This window comes from Octopus bimaculoides, chromosome 11 (genome assembly GCF_046866305.1).
Source record: "Octopus bimaculoides isolate indiv1 chromosome 11, ASM4686630v1, whole genome shotgun sequence".
Lineage (NCBI taxonomy): Eukaryota > Metazoa > Mollusca > Cephalopoda > Octopoda > Octopodidae > Octopus > Octopus bimaculoides.
Window position 1 is genome coordinate 49,617,249 of NC_142938.1, and position 15,828 is coordinate 49,633,076.

Consider the following 15,828-nt stretch of genomic DNA (forward strand, 5'->3'; position numbering starts at 1 on the left):
ACCCTAGCTCTGAAAGATAAAAACAAAGTTGACCTAAGCAGGATTTGGACTCAGGACGTAAATAGACAGAAGAAATAAGGTAAGGCGATTCTGTCAGATACAAGGCCAGCCATTTTGATAGGTTATCTCCCTTGCACAATGAACTCTCGCGGAGGAAAAAAAGAATAACAACAAAATCTATTTAGCGTGTAATTAAAGGAGTCAACATATGAGGAAGTAATTTGGGACATAGGTAATTAAAAGTTCATTAGAGACATACAAGAAAGTATTAAGATTAAATATATCGCAATGATTATGTAATTAATTCTTGATTTGTAATGTTTAATTCTTCGTGAGTAATCCTCATGTATGCGAAATAATAGAGCTTATTATAGTAAATTCGTTGAGTATATAATTAAAAGTAATAGTCTTTAAGTAGTCAAATATATGACAGTGTTGCAGGTGCCTCGGTAGCGCAGTAGGCAGCGCGTCAGTCTCATAATCAGGTAAAATCTTTAGAGGAATCTGAAGGTCGTGAGTTCGATCCTCACCTGGGGCATTTCTTTTAATCTCACACAGAAGGAAACCCACTTTGTAAGAGTTAGTGTCATATTAGTTTCAAATTTTGGGGAAGTAGTCAATCGATTACATCTACCTGGTACTTATTTTATCGACCTCGAAAGGTTGAAAGGTAAAGGTCGTTCTTGTAGGAATTTGAACTCAGAACACGAATACGGATGAAATGCAGTTAAACATTTTCCTGACGTGGTAACGATTCTCTCAGCCAACCGTCTTACTAGGTTGTATCAAACTGAGCAATCTTAGAGTTATGCGTTCGATCCTCACCTATGGCATATTGTTTTACTTTAATGTTTATATTTCCTGAGACAAAAATAACCTATTTTATAGAAGGTTGTGTGTAGATATTTCTTAGATTGACAAATCTCCAAATCTTATTGAGGAATCTAAGGGTTATGATTTCAACCCTCACTTCTGGAAAATGTTTTTGATTTTGTTTTATTTATATACATTTATCATTTATCTCTCTAGAATAGGGGTTCTCAACCGGGGTCCGTATGGCCCTTGGGGGTCCATGTAAGATTTTGTGATTGAAATTTATCTCGTTATACTCTTTTACTCTTTTACTTGTTTCAGTCATTTGACTGCGGCCATGCTGGAGCACCACCTTTAGTCGAACAAATCGACCCCGGGACTTATTCTTTGTAAGCCTAGTACTTATTCTATCGGTCTCTTTTTGCCGAACCGCTAAGTTACGGGGACATAAACACACCAGCATCGGTTGTCAAGCAATGCTAGGAGGACAAGCACAGACACACAAACACACACACATATATATATATACATATATACGACGGGCTTCTTTCAGTTTCCGTCTACCAAATCCACTCACAAGGCTTTGGTTGGCCCGAGGCTATAGTAGAAAACACTTGCCCAAGGTGCCACGCACTTTTACAATACACAAAATATTCTGATATTTTTGTTATTTACAACTCCTAAACGTATTTGATTATAAAAACGTAATAGGATTTTTTTTTTTACACATCAAGTGGCCATGTGGGTCCATCCAAGTGAAATAGGAATCAAAGAGGTCCATAAGTGAAAAATGGCATTGAGAAAGTGGTCTAGAAAGTTCTTTTAGTATTCTGAAAACTCCCACATCAGATCAACTCCGAATAGTCCAATGACATCATGTGGATAGTTAGTCGACGAATAGCTGTAATACATTTATATTTTCTAACAGATATACGAAGACACAGCCTGGCATATCGGATGTACTGAAGCAGTCAGGACATGTATTTTCACCATTACCAGACCGTTCATATACTGGGGCTGGCCGCAGCGGAGCTTTTTCTAGTCAGAAGGTGTACTCGGTCAGCGTTCCTCTGTTATTATTGACGAAACGTTAGTCCATTTTATAGCAACTGTAGCCTATAACAAGCTGGTACCGATTACTTGATACACGTTGACAGCTAATATTCAGGGCGATAAAAGAAAGACCCAGTTTTTGATTATTACTTAAGGTTATTGACTCTGTATAATACTCGTGCTTTATTGTTTTTCGATTTCGTTTGGGTAAAAGGTAAAGTTGACTAAGTTTAGAACATAAAGAGCCTTACACTATAATAAAGCAACATGTTACCTAAGTAACGAGTAAAGCTTTTAACACAATGTAATAACAAATACAGCTAATTGATATTAATTAGGGTTATTCAAAGAAGGAATTTGATAAAGTATATGGAAATTATTCTGTAAAGATTACCTGAGTAGTAACGACATATGTAAGAAATAGTAGATAATGTATACATATCAGGTGAGGACTTAACAGTTAGAAAGTAATCATGTGTATATAACGAACTACCAGGAAAACTGTTAGTTGCCGCAGGAGCGCAGTAGGCAGCAGTTCAGTCTCATTGTTACGCCAAATCTGTGGAGGAATCTGAAGGTCGAGAGTTCGACTGTCACCCGCGGCCACAAATTATAGTTTGTTTTTCTTGAATAAATTCATTTTTTGACACGCTTGCAAATCAACTTTACAAAATGAGGTGAACTTTTCTTGTTAGATTTTTAAGTGATTGTCTATACAGAGTGTGATCTACAAGTTGAAATGCTCTACAAAATAGTCACTGAATCCTCCTTGGTGGATAGTCCCTAGTTGTAAAACACAGATCATGCAACAGGTACCAAGATACTAAGAACAGAAAGGAGATTACTTTAAAATTAATGAAAGTTTTATCAGTTTTATGTTCAAGTTCTAGTCTCCCCCAGAAGAATGTATATTTATTCGTTGGCCGATTATCTACACGATGTTGTAAGACAAATAAGAGCTGATGTGAGGTTTCACAACAATAAATAGACTTTCTTAGTAAAAAATAGAAAATGAATATTTGTCCCTAAGTGAGGATCGAACACATCAGCCTCAGATTTATCAATATGGTTTGGGGAATTTTTAATTCTATCAAGCATTTATACATTCCTTTATAAAATAGGTTTTCTTCCGTGTCAGAAAATATAATTATTCAACTTAAAAAATAAAACTAATGTGCCCCAGGTGAGGATCGAACTCACGACCTTCAGATTCCTCTACAGAATTGGTTTGATTATGAGACTGACGCGCTGCCTACTGCGCTACCGAGGCACTGACAATAAGTTCTTCTAGTTGACTTGTTAAAGGAAAACAATTACTTTCTGATTATTTTGTCAACTACTAAGTCTATTATTTCACATATACAGCATTACTAAAGGAGAAGTAATTATTAAAGGTGAATTAATTACATAATTATGTAATTAATTATCCTTTAACAATGTTATATATGTGAAATGATAGACCTTGGAGTAAGTTAATTAGGCAACCAAATATTTAGAAAGTAACAGTTTCTAATAATTAGAAAGTAGCTAGAAACTGTCGTCAGTTCTTCGATAGCGCAGTAGGCAGCGCGTCAATCTTAAAATCAGTTGTGGAATCTGAAGGTCGTGAGTTCGTTCCTCAACTGCGACATGCTACTTTTACTGAATAAATATATTTTCTGACATATGAAAGCCTATTTTATAACGGAATGTAAAAATATTTGTTAGATTTTTAAAATCTCCAAATCATATTGAGATAAAATATAATGTCATATTTTATCTCAATACTTTCTCTGAATAACTCTAATTAAATTTCAATTACTAATATTTGTAAGTATTTGATTATATGTTAACTAATTTCAATACAAGTATATTAATTTTTGCTTCCCTGTAGTTCATTGTGCAAGGGAGATAATCTTTCTTCCCGGAGGAACCGACTAACCTCCATCTCACTGGAGACTACTAGACCGGCAGAATTACCTACTAGTATTTATTCCAGTCCTTTCCGTCCTGAGATCAAATCTAGCCGTGTTCAATTTCAACTTTAACCCATTCAGGTTCGATATAATAAGTACCGGTTAAATAACAAGTATAGACTAATCCTTCTCCTCAATATTGCTGGCCGTGTGCGTAAAATGGAAACTATCATCTCCTTAACTCGTTACTTTCTCCCTGCGTAAAAGTGGACGTGTGAGTCTAGTTGCAAGTAAACCACTGGTCAGGCCTATTACAACGATATTCTTCAATTTTTGAAGACAGTATGGTCTGATATGAAAGACATATAGCCGTTATTTCAACAAGGCCAAGCGCCCAAAATTGACGCTCCTTCGATAATTCTTAGCTAACTCCAATGAATCTATAGACATTAATAATAATTATTATTAATTTTTGCGTTCAAGGCGGTGAGTAGGCAAAATCGTTAGCATGCCGGACAAATTCTTTAGCGATATTTCTCCTGGCTTTACGATCAGAGTTCACATTCTGCTGAGGTCGACATTGCCTTTCATCCTTTCGGGGTCGATAAAATAAGTACCAGTTGAGCACTGGGGGCGATGTAATCGACTTACACCTTTTCCTGAAAACTTGTGCCAAAATTATTATTATTATTATTATTATTATTATTATTATTTTATGTTTGACCTTTGCTTTGCATTTGTACAAGTTGGATCCAAGTTTCACCCAGTGACCTCAAGAGACGACAAGTTAGAAGTTCATGTAGGTGTTATGCCTAGGTTACCATATATTTGGATTTGTACATAATGTTGTTCTAGGGAATGTTTAAGAAACCATAAGAAAAGTATGTATTTGTTTTAAAATTTGAGATCACATAGACAGTATTTTACGTAGGATATGGGCAGTTCCCATGAGCACTATCTTTTGAACTTCAGCCATTTTGGGGTTTCCTGGTATCTGAGCTAGGTAGTAATCAGCCCGTTTCGCTGTCATTCCCAGGGCACCTATGACAATAGGTATTGTTTTAGTCTGTCATTCTCAGGGCACCTATGCCAATTAATATTATTATTATTATTATTATTATTCAGTAGTTTTATTTTTATAACGTGCTTTCACTTCACTACCGAGCGCAGCTCTGTGCGCCTTGGGTATGTGCTGTGGTTTGCTGTGGTGCTCTTATGTTTACTGTATTGAAAGTGTTTTGCGTAGAATGTGTGCAGTACCCAGTAGTGCAATTTTCTGTATGTTATATATATTTGTAAGTCCTGCTATTTTTGTTATGTATTGGTCTGAATATTTTTTTATTATACCTAAGGCACCTACTATGATAGGAATTGTTTCTGTTTTTAGATTCCACATTCGAGTTATCTCTATTTCCAGGTCTTTGTATTTTGAAAGTTTTTCCATTTCTTTTAGAGAAAGGTTGTCATCTGCTGGTATTGATATATCAATTAGAAAGCATTTTTTTTCTTCATGATCTTTGACAACTATATCTGGTCTATTTTCCTTAATTTCTCTATCTGTGTGTATTGGCATATCCCAGAGTATGGTTGCTTTCTCGTTTTCTGTGACCTTTTCTGGCGTGTGTTTATACCATCTTTTTTCTGTTGTTATTCCATAATGTTGGCATAGCTTCCAGTGTATATAGTATTATTATTATTATTATTATTATTATTATTATCATTATTATTATTATTATTATTAAAGCAAAAAAATAAAAAGAAGAGTGCCATTGTTATCAAGTGAACGATATTTAGGGTAACAAAGGCCATATGTGGCATAGAATGCTAGACAAATCACAGACTCATCCTCGCAGAACTCGACACGCTCATCCAGCTCAGGAGACGAACACTGGGGAAGCCTGGCAAACGAACGACCAAATATCAGCAAATTGGAACGGCAAAATGTGAAACAGAGCCTCGGTGAAGACCTGGGCAGCAAGGACAAGGTGGAAGAGGACTCAGTACGCGACTTCTTCTTCGCAAACGAGTGCGCACTCAACGCCAACACAGAGCCTCAGATGCAACAGAGCATGAACTGATTTTCCACTGCCGGCTGCAACTTATGGCTTTACAATTAGTACTCAGAAGACAAAAGTCATACACCAACCTGCCTCGAAGAAGTCCTTTTTTCTTTTTTTTTTTTTGAAGCAACTATCACTGTTGAAGGGGAAACCTTGAACGCTGTCGATAAGCTCTCATACTTCGGCAGCACACTCTCGACGTATTGTCAAGAGAAGCTCAGCATTCGAGTGGTTACGTGAATCGATGCGGGAGGGGAGAGCATTAGGCTGACCACCAAATTAGAATACAAAGGAGTTGTACTGCTTACGGACGAAATAATAATGATAGTGTAACTTCGTGCCGATTAATATCTTCTCTGTCTGTCTTCCTATCTGTCTGTCTATCTGTATGTATGTACGTATATATTTATGTACATGTGTATATATATATTTATATATGTATATGTGCGTGTATATATACACACACATATATATATATATATATATATATATATATATATATATATATATATATATATATATATATATGTATATATGATTTAAAAGAGTTCCAACTCTGTCTGTTTTTTATGTTTTATTTATATTCTTATAAAATTAATGTGGGATATAGAATACGGAATATATAATATAAATAGTAAAATGAAATGAAGTATTGAATGTCTTATTGAATAAATAAAATTTTGAGTATTAAATATATAAGGTCTAGTATACTTTCCTGCTTTATAGCAGTCGTGTATGTATGTATGTATGTATATGTGTATATGTGTATATACATACATACATACATACATACATACATACACACACACACACACACACATGTATATATATATATATATATATATATATATATATATATATATATATAAACAAATAGTAAATGAGTATATGCATATATACGTACAGGTATGTGCATACCGACATCCACCTGTATGTATAGGTGCATATCTGGGTACAGGACATTGCAAACAAAACGTAGACGAGAAAACACACAAGCCACATAGAGAACATTCTACTTCATCAGCTACCCACGTTTTAACACCGGCGTTTCGAAGAGCTTGGGCAGGACGCATCGTTAAGACGGCTCATCCCATGGACCGCAGATTAAATTTGTATACGCAAATTAAATCTTGCCATGGAGGAATGTAGTGGCGGACAAAAAACAAGACAGGAAAACAAACAGAAAAGGCTTTACGGCCAGACGAGAAAAATTATGTGTGTATGAACGCTGTGAGGTACGAACTTGAAAGTAGGGACGAAGTGAGTTCGCGTGTTTGCTCGGCGATAGCCAAGGAAGAAAAGGATTATTGACCGGAAGCATGTGACCATGCCGGTGTAAAGGGAAGAGAGAGAGTGGTAGAGGGAGAAACAAAGGGAGGAAGTAGAAGAATAGGTGAGCAACGAAAGGAAAAGAGAAAGAGAGGAAGTACGATGGGGGAAAAAGAGATACGTAGTAGTAACAGAGGAAGAACGAGAGGGGTAAAGCGAGATACGTAGTAGTAAAGAGGAAGAACGAGAGGGGGAAAAAGATAGAGGAAGAGAAAGAGAAAGAGATAGAGTAGCGTCCCGGGGCCCATATTACACTTGGAGGTTCATATAAGATTTTGTTGTTAAAATTTATGTACAATAAATTGCTTATACTTCTACAATACACAAAATATTTTAATTTTTTTAATACAATTCCTAATAAAATTTAATTATAATTATATAATAGGTTTTTTTAAAGTTCCAATGACTAAGAGGATCCATCCGAATAAAATAGGAAATAAAGGGGTCCTTAGGTAAAGAAAAATAAATTAAGCACTGATATATATCGTGATAATTACATAATTTGAAATAAAACTCGTTATATTAAAACAGCGTACAATAAGATGACTGTTGGAATGCTATTATAATGTTTAACAAATCAAATAATAGAGGTTTGAATTCAGTGCCTCGGTAGCGCAGTAGGAAGCGCGTCAGTTTCATAATCAACAATTCATATAGAGGAATCTGAAGGTCTTGAGTTCGATCCTCACCTGGGGCACGTAGCTTTTTTTTTTTTTCTTGAATGCTATGTAAAGCTTATTTTAAAAAGGGTGCTTTTAGATATTTACTAGATACTATATGATAATTTACTAGATATCTATATGATAATAGCCGATATAAATGTTAGCTAGTTGAGTTTTCTGCTCATAATTTACATCGCATAGAAAGAGATGGAGAAGGAGTATAAGAAAGATACAAAGAGAGCTAACATAAGAGGTGCAGGATGAATGCACGTGATAGGCTTGGTGACAGACAGTAAGAGAGAAATAAGCATAGAGACAGAAGAGAAGGAGAGGGAGTACATACATACATGACCAAACACAACATTCCTCAAATCTGACAACTACTATATTCCCCAGATCTTGCTCTTTATAAATTTTCCTTTCTTTAATCTCTCTGGCCCTTTGCTCCTATTTATTGAATGGGTAACGTATGATTGGTAATATTTGACTATAAGCAGAGAGAAGGTAAAATAAATAAATCTATAAATAAATTTATAAGTAAATGAATAAATAATCCAGGCACTGGCTCTCATAGCTTCTGATCTTAACTGATTGGAAGTGTTATCATGTACATTGTTCTGTCTTGTTATAAAAGATGGACTACAGCAAATATTCTACTCAATACCACAGATCTGCTGGTCAGTTGTTTGACCTTAACCAGCTGAGCATGTCCCTTGGTGGCTGACGATATGTGTCTACTGGAGAAGTTACCTTAATCCTATAAAATATTACCAAAAGTGAAGTAGATCGACAAGTTCTTTTTTTTTAACCTGTAGAAGGCACGCTAGATATCCGAAATATCGTTCACTTGATAAAAATGGCACTCTTTCTTTTTTTTGCTTTAATAATAATAATAATAATAATAATAATAATAATAATAATAATCATAATAATAATAATAATTGGCATAGGTGCCCTGGGAATGACAGACTAAAACAATACCTATTGTCATAGGTGCCCTGGGAATGACAGCGAAACGGGCTGATTACTACCTAGCTCAGATACCAGGAAACCCCAAAATGGCTGAAGTTCAAAAGATAGTGCTCATGGGAACTGCCCATATCCTACGTAAAATATTGTCTATGTGATCTCAAATTTTAAAACAAACACATAATTTTCTTATGGTTTCTTAAACATTCCCTAGAACAACATTATGTACAAATCCAAATATATGGTAACCTAGGCATAACACCTACATGAACTTCTAACTTGTCTCTTCAGGTCTCTGGGTGAAACTTGGATCCAACTTGTACAAATGCAAAGCAAAGGTCAAACATAAAATAATAATAATAATAACAATAATAATAATTTTGGCACAAGTTTTCAGGAAAAGGTGTAAGTCGATTACATCGCCCCCAGTGCTCAACTGGTACTTATTTTATCGACCCCGAAAGGATGAAAGGCAATGTCGACCTCAGCGGAATGTGAACTCTGATCGTAAAGCCAGGAGAAATATCGCTAAAGAATTTGTCCGGCATACTAACGATTTTGCCTACTCACCACCTTGAACACAAAAATTAATAATAACTATTATTAATGTCTATAGATTCATTGGAGTTAGCTAAGAATTATCGAAGGAGCGTCAATTTTGTGCGCTTGGTCTTGTTGAAATAACGGCTATATGTCTTTCATATCAGACCATACTGTCTTCAAAAATTGAAGAATATCGTTGTAGTAGGCTTGACTAGTGGTTTACTTGCAACTAGACTCACACGTCCACTTTTACGCAGGGAGAAAGTAACGAGTTAAGGAGATGATAGTTTCCATTTTACGCACACAGCCAGCAATATTGAGGAGAAGGATTAGTCTCTACTTGTTACTTGACCGTTACTTATTATATCGAACCTGAATGGGTTAAAGTTGAAATTGAACACGGCTAGATTTGATCTCAGGACGGAAAGGACTGGAATAAATACTAGTAGGTAATTCTGCCGGTCTAGTAGTCTCCAGTGAGATGGCGGTTAGTCGGTTCCTGCGGGAAGAAAGATTATCTCCCTTGCACAATGAACTAGAGGGAAACAAAAATTAATATACTTGTATTGAAATTAGTTAACATATAATCAAATACTTATAAACATTAGTAATTGAAAGTTAATTAGAGTTATTCAGAAAAAGTATTGAGATAAAATATGACATTATATTTTATCTCCATATGATTTGGAAATTTTAAAAATCTAACAAATATTTTTACATTCCGTTATAAAATAGGCGTTCATATGTCAGAAAATATATTTATTCAGTAAAAGTAGCGTGTCGCAGTTGAGGAACGAACTCACGACCTTCAGATTCCACAACTGATTTTAAGACTGACGCGCTGCCTACTGCGCTACCGAAGAACTGACCACAGTTTCTAGCTACTTTCTAATTATTAGAAACTGTTACTTTCTAAATATTTGGTTGCCTAATTAACTTACTCCAAGGTCTATCATTTCACATATATAACATTGTTAAAGGATAATTAATTACATAATTATGTAATTAATTCACCTTTAATAATTACTTCTCCTTTAGTAATGCTGTATATGTGAAATAATAGACTTAGTAGTTGACAAAATAATCAGAAAGTAATTGTTTTCCTTTAACAAGTCAACTAGAAGCACTTATTGTCAGTGCCTCGGTAGCGCAGTAGGCAGCGCGTCAGTCTCATAATCAAACCAGTTCTGTAGAGGAATCTGAAGGTCGTGAGTTCGATCCTCACCTGGGGCACTTTAGTTTTATTTTTTAAGTTGAATAATTATATTTTCTGACACGGAAGGAAACCTATTTTATAAAGGAATGTATAAATGCTTGATAGAATTAAAAATTCCCCAAACCATATTGATAAATCTGAGGCTGATGAGTTCGATCCTCACTTAGGGACAAATATTCATTTTCTATTTTTTACTACGAAAGTCTATTTATTGTTGTGAAACCTCACATCAGCTCTTATTTGTCTTACAGCATCGTGTAGATAATCGGTCAAGGAATAAATATACATTCTCCAAAAGGAGACTAGAACTTGAACATAAAACTGATAAAACTTTCATTAATTTTAAAGTAATCTCCTTTCTGTTCTTAATATCTTGGTACCTGTTACATGATCGGTGTTTTACAACTAGGAACTATCCACCAAGGAGGATTCAGTGACTGTTTTGTAGAGCATTTCAACTTGTAGATCAGACTCTGTATAGTCAATCACTTAAAAATCTAACAAGAAAAGTTCACCTCATTTTGTAAAGTTGACTTTCAAGCGTGTCAAAAAATGAATTTATTCAAGGAAAACGAATAATAATTTGTGGTCCCGGGTGAGAGTCGAACTCACGACCTTCAGATTCCTCCACAGATTTGGCGTAACAATGAGACTGAAATGCTGCCTACTGCGCTCCTGCGACAACTGGTGGCTTTCCCGCTAGTTCGTTATATACACATGATTACTTTCTAACTGTTAAGTCCTCACCTGATATGTATACATTATCTACTATTTCTTACATATGTCGTTACTACTCAGGTAATTTTTACAGAATAATTTCCATATACTTTATCAAATTCCTTCTTTGAATAACCCTAATTAATATCAATTAGCTGTATTTGTTATTACATTGTGTTAAAAGCTTTACTCGTTACTTAGGTAACATGTTGCTTTATTATAGTGAAGGCTCTTTATGTTCTAAACTTAGTCAACTTTACCTTTTACCCAAACGAAATCGAAAAACAATAAAGCACGAGTATTATACAGAGTCAATAACCTTAAGTAATAATCAAAAACTGGGTCTTTCTTTTATCGCCCTGAATATTAGCTGTCAACGTGTATCAAGTAATCGGTACCAGCTTGTTATAGGCTACAGTTGCTATAAAATGGACTAACGTTTCGTCAATAATAACAGAGGAACGCTTACCGAGTACACCTTCTGACTAGAAATGGCTCCGCTGCGGCCAGCCCCAGTATATGAACGGTCTGGTAATGGTGAAAATACATGTCCTGACTGCTTCAGTACATCCGATATGCCAGGCTGTGTCTTCGTATATCTGTTAGAAAATATAAATGTATTACAACTATTCGTCGACTAACTATCCACATGATGTCATTGGACTATTCGGAGTTGATCTGATGTGGGAGTTTTCAGAATACTAAAAGAACTTTCTAGACCACTTTCTCAATGCCATTTTTCACTTATGGACCTCTTTGATTCCTATTTCACTTGGATGGACCCACATGGCCACTTGATGTGTAAAAAAAATAAATCCTATTACGTTTTTATAATCAAATACATTTAGGAGTTGTAAATAACAAAAATATCAGAATATTTTGTGTATTGTAAAAGTGCGTGGCACCTTGGGCAAGTGTTTTCTACTATAGCCTCAGGCCAACCAAAGCCTTGTGAGTGGATTTGGTAGACGGAAACTGAAAGAAGCCCATCGTATATATGTATATATATATATGTGTGTGTGTTTGTGTGTCTGTGCTTGTCCTCCTAGCATTGCTTGACAACCGATGCTGGTGTGTTTATGTCCCCGTAACTTAGCGGTTCGGCAAAAAGAGACCGATAGAATAAGTACTAGGCTTACAAAGAATAAGTCCCGGGGTCGATTTGCTCGACTAAAGGTGGTGCTCCAGCATGGCCGCAGTCAAATGACTGAAACAAGTAAAAGAGTAAAAGAGTATAACCAGATAAATTTCAATCACAAAATCTTACATGGACCCCCAAGGGCCATACGGACCCCAGTTGAGAACCCCTGTTCTAGAGAGATAAATGATAAATGTATATAAATAAAACAAAATCAAAAACATTTTCCAGAAGTGAGGGTTGAAATCATAACCCTTAGATTCCTCAATAAGATTTGGAGATTTGTCAATCTAAGAAATATCTACACACAACCTTCTATAAAATAGGTTATTTTTGTCTCAGGAAATATAAACATTAAAGTAAAACAATATGCCATAGGTGAGGATCGAACGCATAACTCTAAGATTGCTCAGTATGCTACAACCTAGTAAGACGGTTGGCTGAGAGAATCGTTACCACGTCAGGAAAATGTTTAACTGCATTTCATCCGTCTTCGTGTTCTGAGTTCAAATTCCGACAAGAACGACTTTACCTTTCATCCTTTCGAAGTCGATAAAATAAGTACCAGTTAAGCACTGGGTAGATGTAATCGATTGACTACTTCCCCAAAATTTGAAACTAATATGACACAAACTCTTACAAAGTGGGTTTCCTTCTGTGTGAGATTAAAAGAAATGCCCCAGGTGAGGATCGAACTCACGACCTTCAGATTCCTCTAAAGATTTTGCTTGATTATGAGACTGACGCGCTGCCTACTGCGCTACCGAGGCACCCGCAAAATCGTCATATATTTGACTACTTAAAGACTATTACTTTTAATTATATACTCAACGAATTTACTATAAGCTCTATTATTTCGCATACATGACGATTACTCACGAAGAATTAAACATTACAAATCAAGAATTAATTACATAATCATTACGATATATTTAATCTTAATACTTTCTTGTATGTCTCTAACTTTTAATTACTTATGCCCCAAATTACTTCCTCATATGTTGACTCCTTTAATTACACGCTAAATAGATTTTGTTGTTATTCTTTTTTTCCACCGCGCGAGTTCATTGTGCAAGGGAGATAACCTATCAAAATGGCTGGCCTTGTATCTGACAGAATCGCCTTACCTTATTTCTTCTGTCTATTTACGTCCTGAGTCCAAATCCTGCTTAGGTCAACTTTGTTTTTATCTTTCAGAGCTAGGGTCGATAAAATAAAATACCAGTCAAGTACTGGTATCGATAGTATCCACTTAATTTCTCCAGTATTTTGTTAACGAGATAACCTACATGAATATGCTACGATCTAATCATGGAATAAAAACATAAACAAATATACGAAAATAAATGAAGATTTTACATAATACGATGCCGCTTTATTTTATGCCTATTTATGTCCTTTATTTAAAATTGCATGATTTAAACGTTATCATGACATTAAATTCTGGTCGTCATGAGCTTGAAGCTGATCAAGGCCAAAGTTTATTCCGGTTTCTATGACCTGCAAGCGACGAAGATTGGTATTTAGGCTGTGTGTTACATATCCCAGGGCCACAATATTTACATGCATAAACCTGAACTTGTAATCTGGATAGAGTAACTGCAGATTTCTCAATAGTTCATCATAGGTGTTCTCTTTTTGCCTGATCTTCAGCTTCATGTTAACATCCGCTGGGCTGCTAATTTCCACAACTGTTCACAGTTTCTCTTCTCTTTCCCAGATCATTATATCAGGTCTGTTATGCTTACATCTTATTGAGATCTTCACTGGCACATTGCACCAGTATTTCTTTTTATAATGAGTGGTAATGGCTTCTACCATATTGTGGGTTCTTATTTCTTTGTCTTCGGGATTATCCTTCCGACGGATTTCATTACAACATCATGTCTCATCGGTAATTAATTCCCTGATGAAATTTTCGGACAACTGCTTATGATGTAAGTGATATCTTCAGTGTGAACTCTACAAAGTTTGTATCGGTTGTCACATTTTACAGCTTTCATTGCATCTCTATCTCTTTTGTGCATCAGGTACTTGGTTGATATTTCATGTTCTTGAATTGTAAACGCATGCCCATCAAAGCTGGGGCTAGTAATCCGGCTATTGGTCCTTGATAAACTGCTTTGATGATCAATGTTACTATCATCACGGAGCTTTCTACTAACAGCTTCTTGTACCAATATCCAACAATCAAGTCTCTTCCAGGGGCTTTTCCATCCTGGAGTTTCTGGACCACAGATGCAAGAATTTCACCATCAATATTGTATGTCTTGGATGTAACGCAGGCGCAATAACTTTAGTTGGTCAAGCAGCAGTATAGAAGTCCTTTAGTTCGCTCGTGATGATGATGATGATGATGATGATGATCATGGTCATGATCATAGTCGTTGTTTAGTTCTAGGTCAGTCCTGATCAAAGGCGATCATATCGGTGGCTGTTATTTCTATTTGGCACAATTTATCTAAAGACTACATCATCCAATGTATCTTCACATTTATAAGGAGGAGGGATGTGATCCGAAAGAGATTTAACTGTTATTTCTTGCAGTTGGAGTGACCACATAAAGGCACTTCTTCTTGAACCAAGATTTCTTACTTCCCTTTGTTGTAGGAACTAACACCACTTATTAGAATTAGAACTTCGCATCTAATTAAGCAATTATCATTAAAAGAATGAAAGGATATTAATGAGATTTAGTTTGTTTATGCTAATCAACTGAAGATATAAATAAAACAATAGAGCAAGATCATGTTCTATACTAAGTTAAAGAGCGTATTTCCAAGTGCCTCGGTAGCGCAGTAGGCAGCGCGTCAGTCTCATAATCATAATACATTGGTCGAGCTATCTGAAGGTCGTGAGTTCGATCCTCACCTGGGGCAACATTTTTTTTTTTTTCATTTCATATTATATATTATAAATATGTTATTGTTACCGCCACTGACATTTTCTTGCTCCTCTCATATATATTTTTTTTTTTTTTTTTTTTTTTTTTTTTGCACACTTTAACCTCATTTAAACTGAAATACACACTTCTCTCTCGAATCTAAAAAGGGAATAATTATATCGTCGCTTGTCCTATCAGAAAAAGCAGCAAAATATCTCTTAAATCACATCCTGTTGTCTAAAGGGAAAGTTACACGAGACAATGTAATCCTACATAGCCTTAAAATGACGAGACAATAGAACTTCTGTTTGATCTGTTTTGTTTTATATCATAAGTTTTCTAAATCAAGGATAACTTAGGGGTTAGTAGCCCGCGCTCTTAACCACTGCGCCAAGATTCCGAGTTCGATTCCAGGCAGTGACCTACATAATGATAATAATAATAATAATAATAATAATAATAACAACATCGTAACCCAGGTTCGAAATTTTCCCAAGACACCTGATGAAGGCTGGAGGGTATATCAGCCGAAACGTTTTGTTAACAACA

General features: G+C 35.5%; 5 non-coding genes across 5 annotated transcripts; 3 read left to right on the forward strand and 2 right to left on the reverse strand.

The window, feature by feature from the left end:
* The first annotated feature begins 443 nt into the window (after nucleotides 1-443).
* Nucleotides 444-538, forward strand: Trnam-cau (transfer RNA methionine (anticodon CAU)). Its single transcript has 2 exons — nucleotides 444-480; nucleotides 503-538. It is a non-coding gene; the product is annotated as a tRNA-Met (tRNA).
* Nucleotides 539-3,041: 2,503 nt separating this feature from the next.
* On the reverse strand, nucleotides 3,042-3,136 carry Trnam-cau (transfer RNA methionine (anticodon CAU)). Its single transcript has 2 exons — nucleotides 3,100-3,136; nucleotides 3,042-3,077 (listed from the first exon to the last, which is right to left on the reverse strand). It is a non-coding gene; the product is annotated as a tRNA-Met (tRNA).
* Nucleotides 3,137-10,462: 7,326 nt separating this feature from the next.
* Nucleotides 10,463-10,557, forward strand: Trnam-cau (transfer RNA methionine (anticodon CAU)). Its single transcript has 2 exons — nucleotides 10,463-10,499; nucleotides 10,522-10,557. It is a non-coding gene; the product is annotated as a tRNA-Met (tRNA).
* Nucleotides 10,558-13,070: 2,513 nt separating this feature from the next.
* On the reverse strand, nucleotides 13,071-13,165 carry Trnam-cau (transfer RNA methionine (anticodon CAU)). Its single transcript has 2 exons — nucleotides 13,129-13,165; nucleotides 13,071-13,106 (listed from the first exon to the last, which is right to left on the reverse strand). It is a non-coding gene; the product is annotated as a tRNA-Met (tRNA).
* A 2,014-nt stretch (nucleotides 13,166-15,179) lies between these two features.
* On the forward strand, nucleotides 15,180-15,274 carry Trnam-cau (transfer RNA methionine (anticodon CAU)). The gene is made up of 2 exons: nucleotides 15,180-15,216; nucleotides 15,239-15,274. It is a non-coding gene; the product is annotated as a tRNA-Met (tRNA).
* The last annotated feature ends 554 nt before the right edge of the window (nucleotides 15,275-15,828 follow it).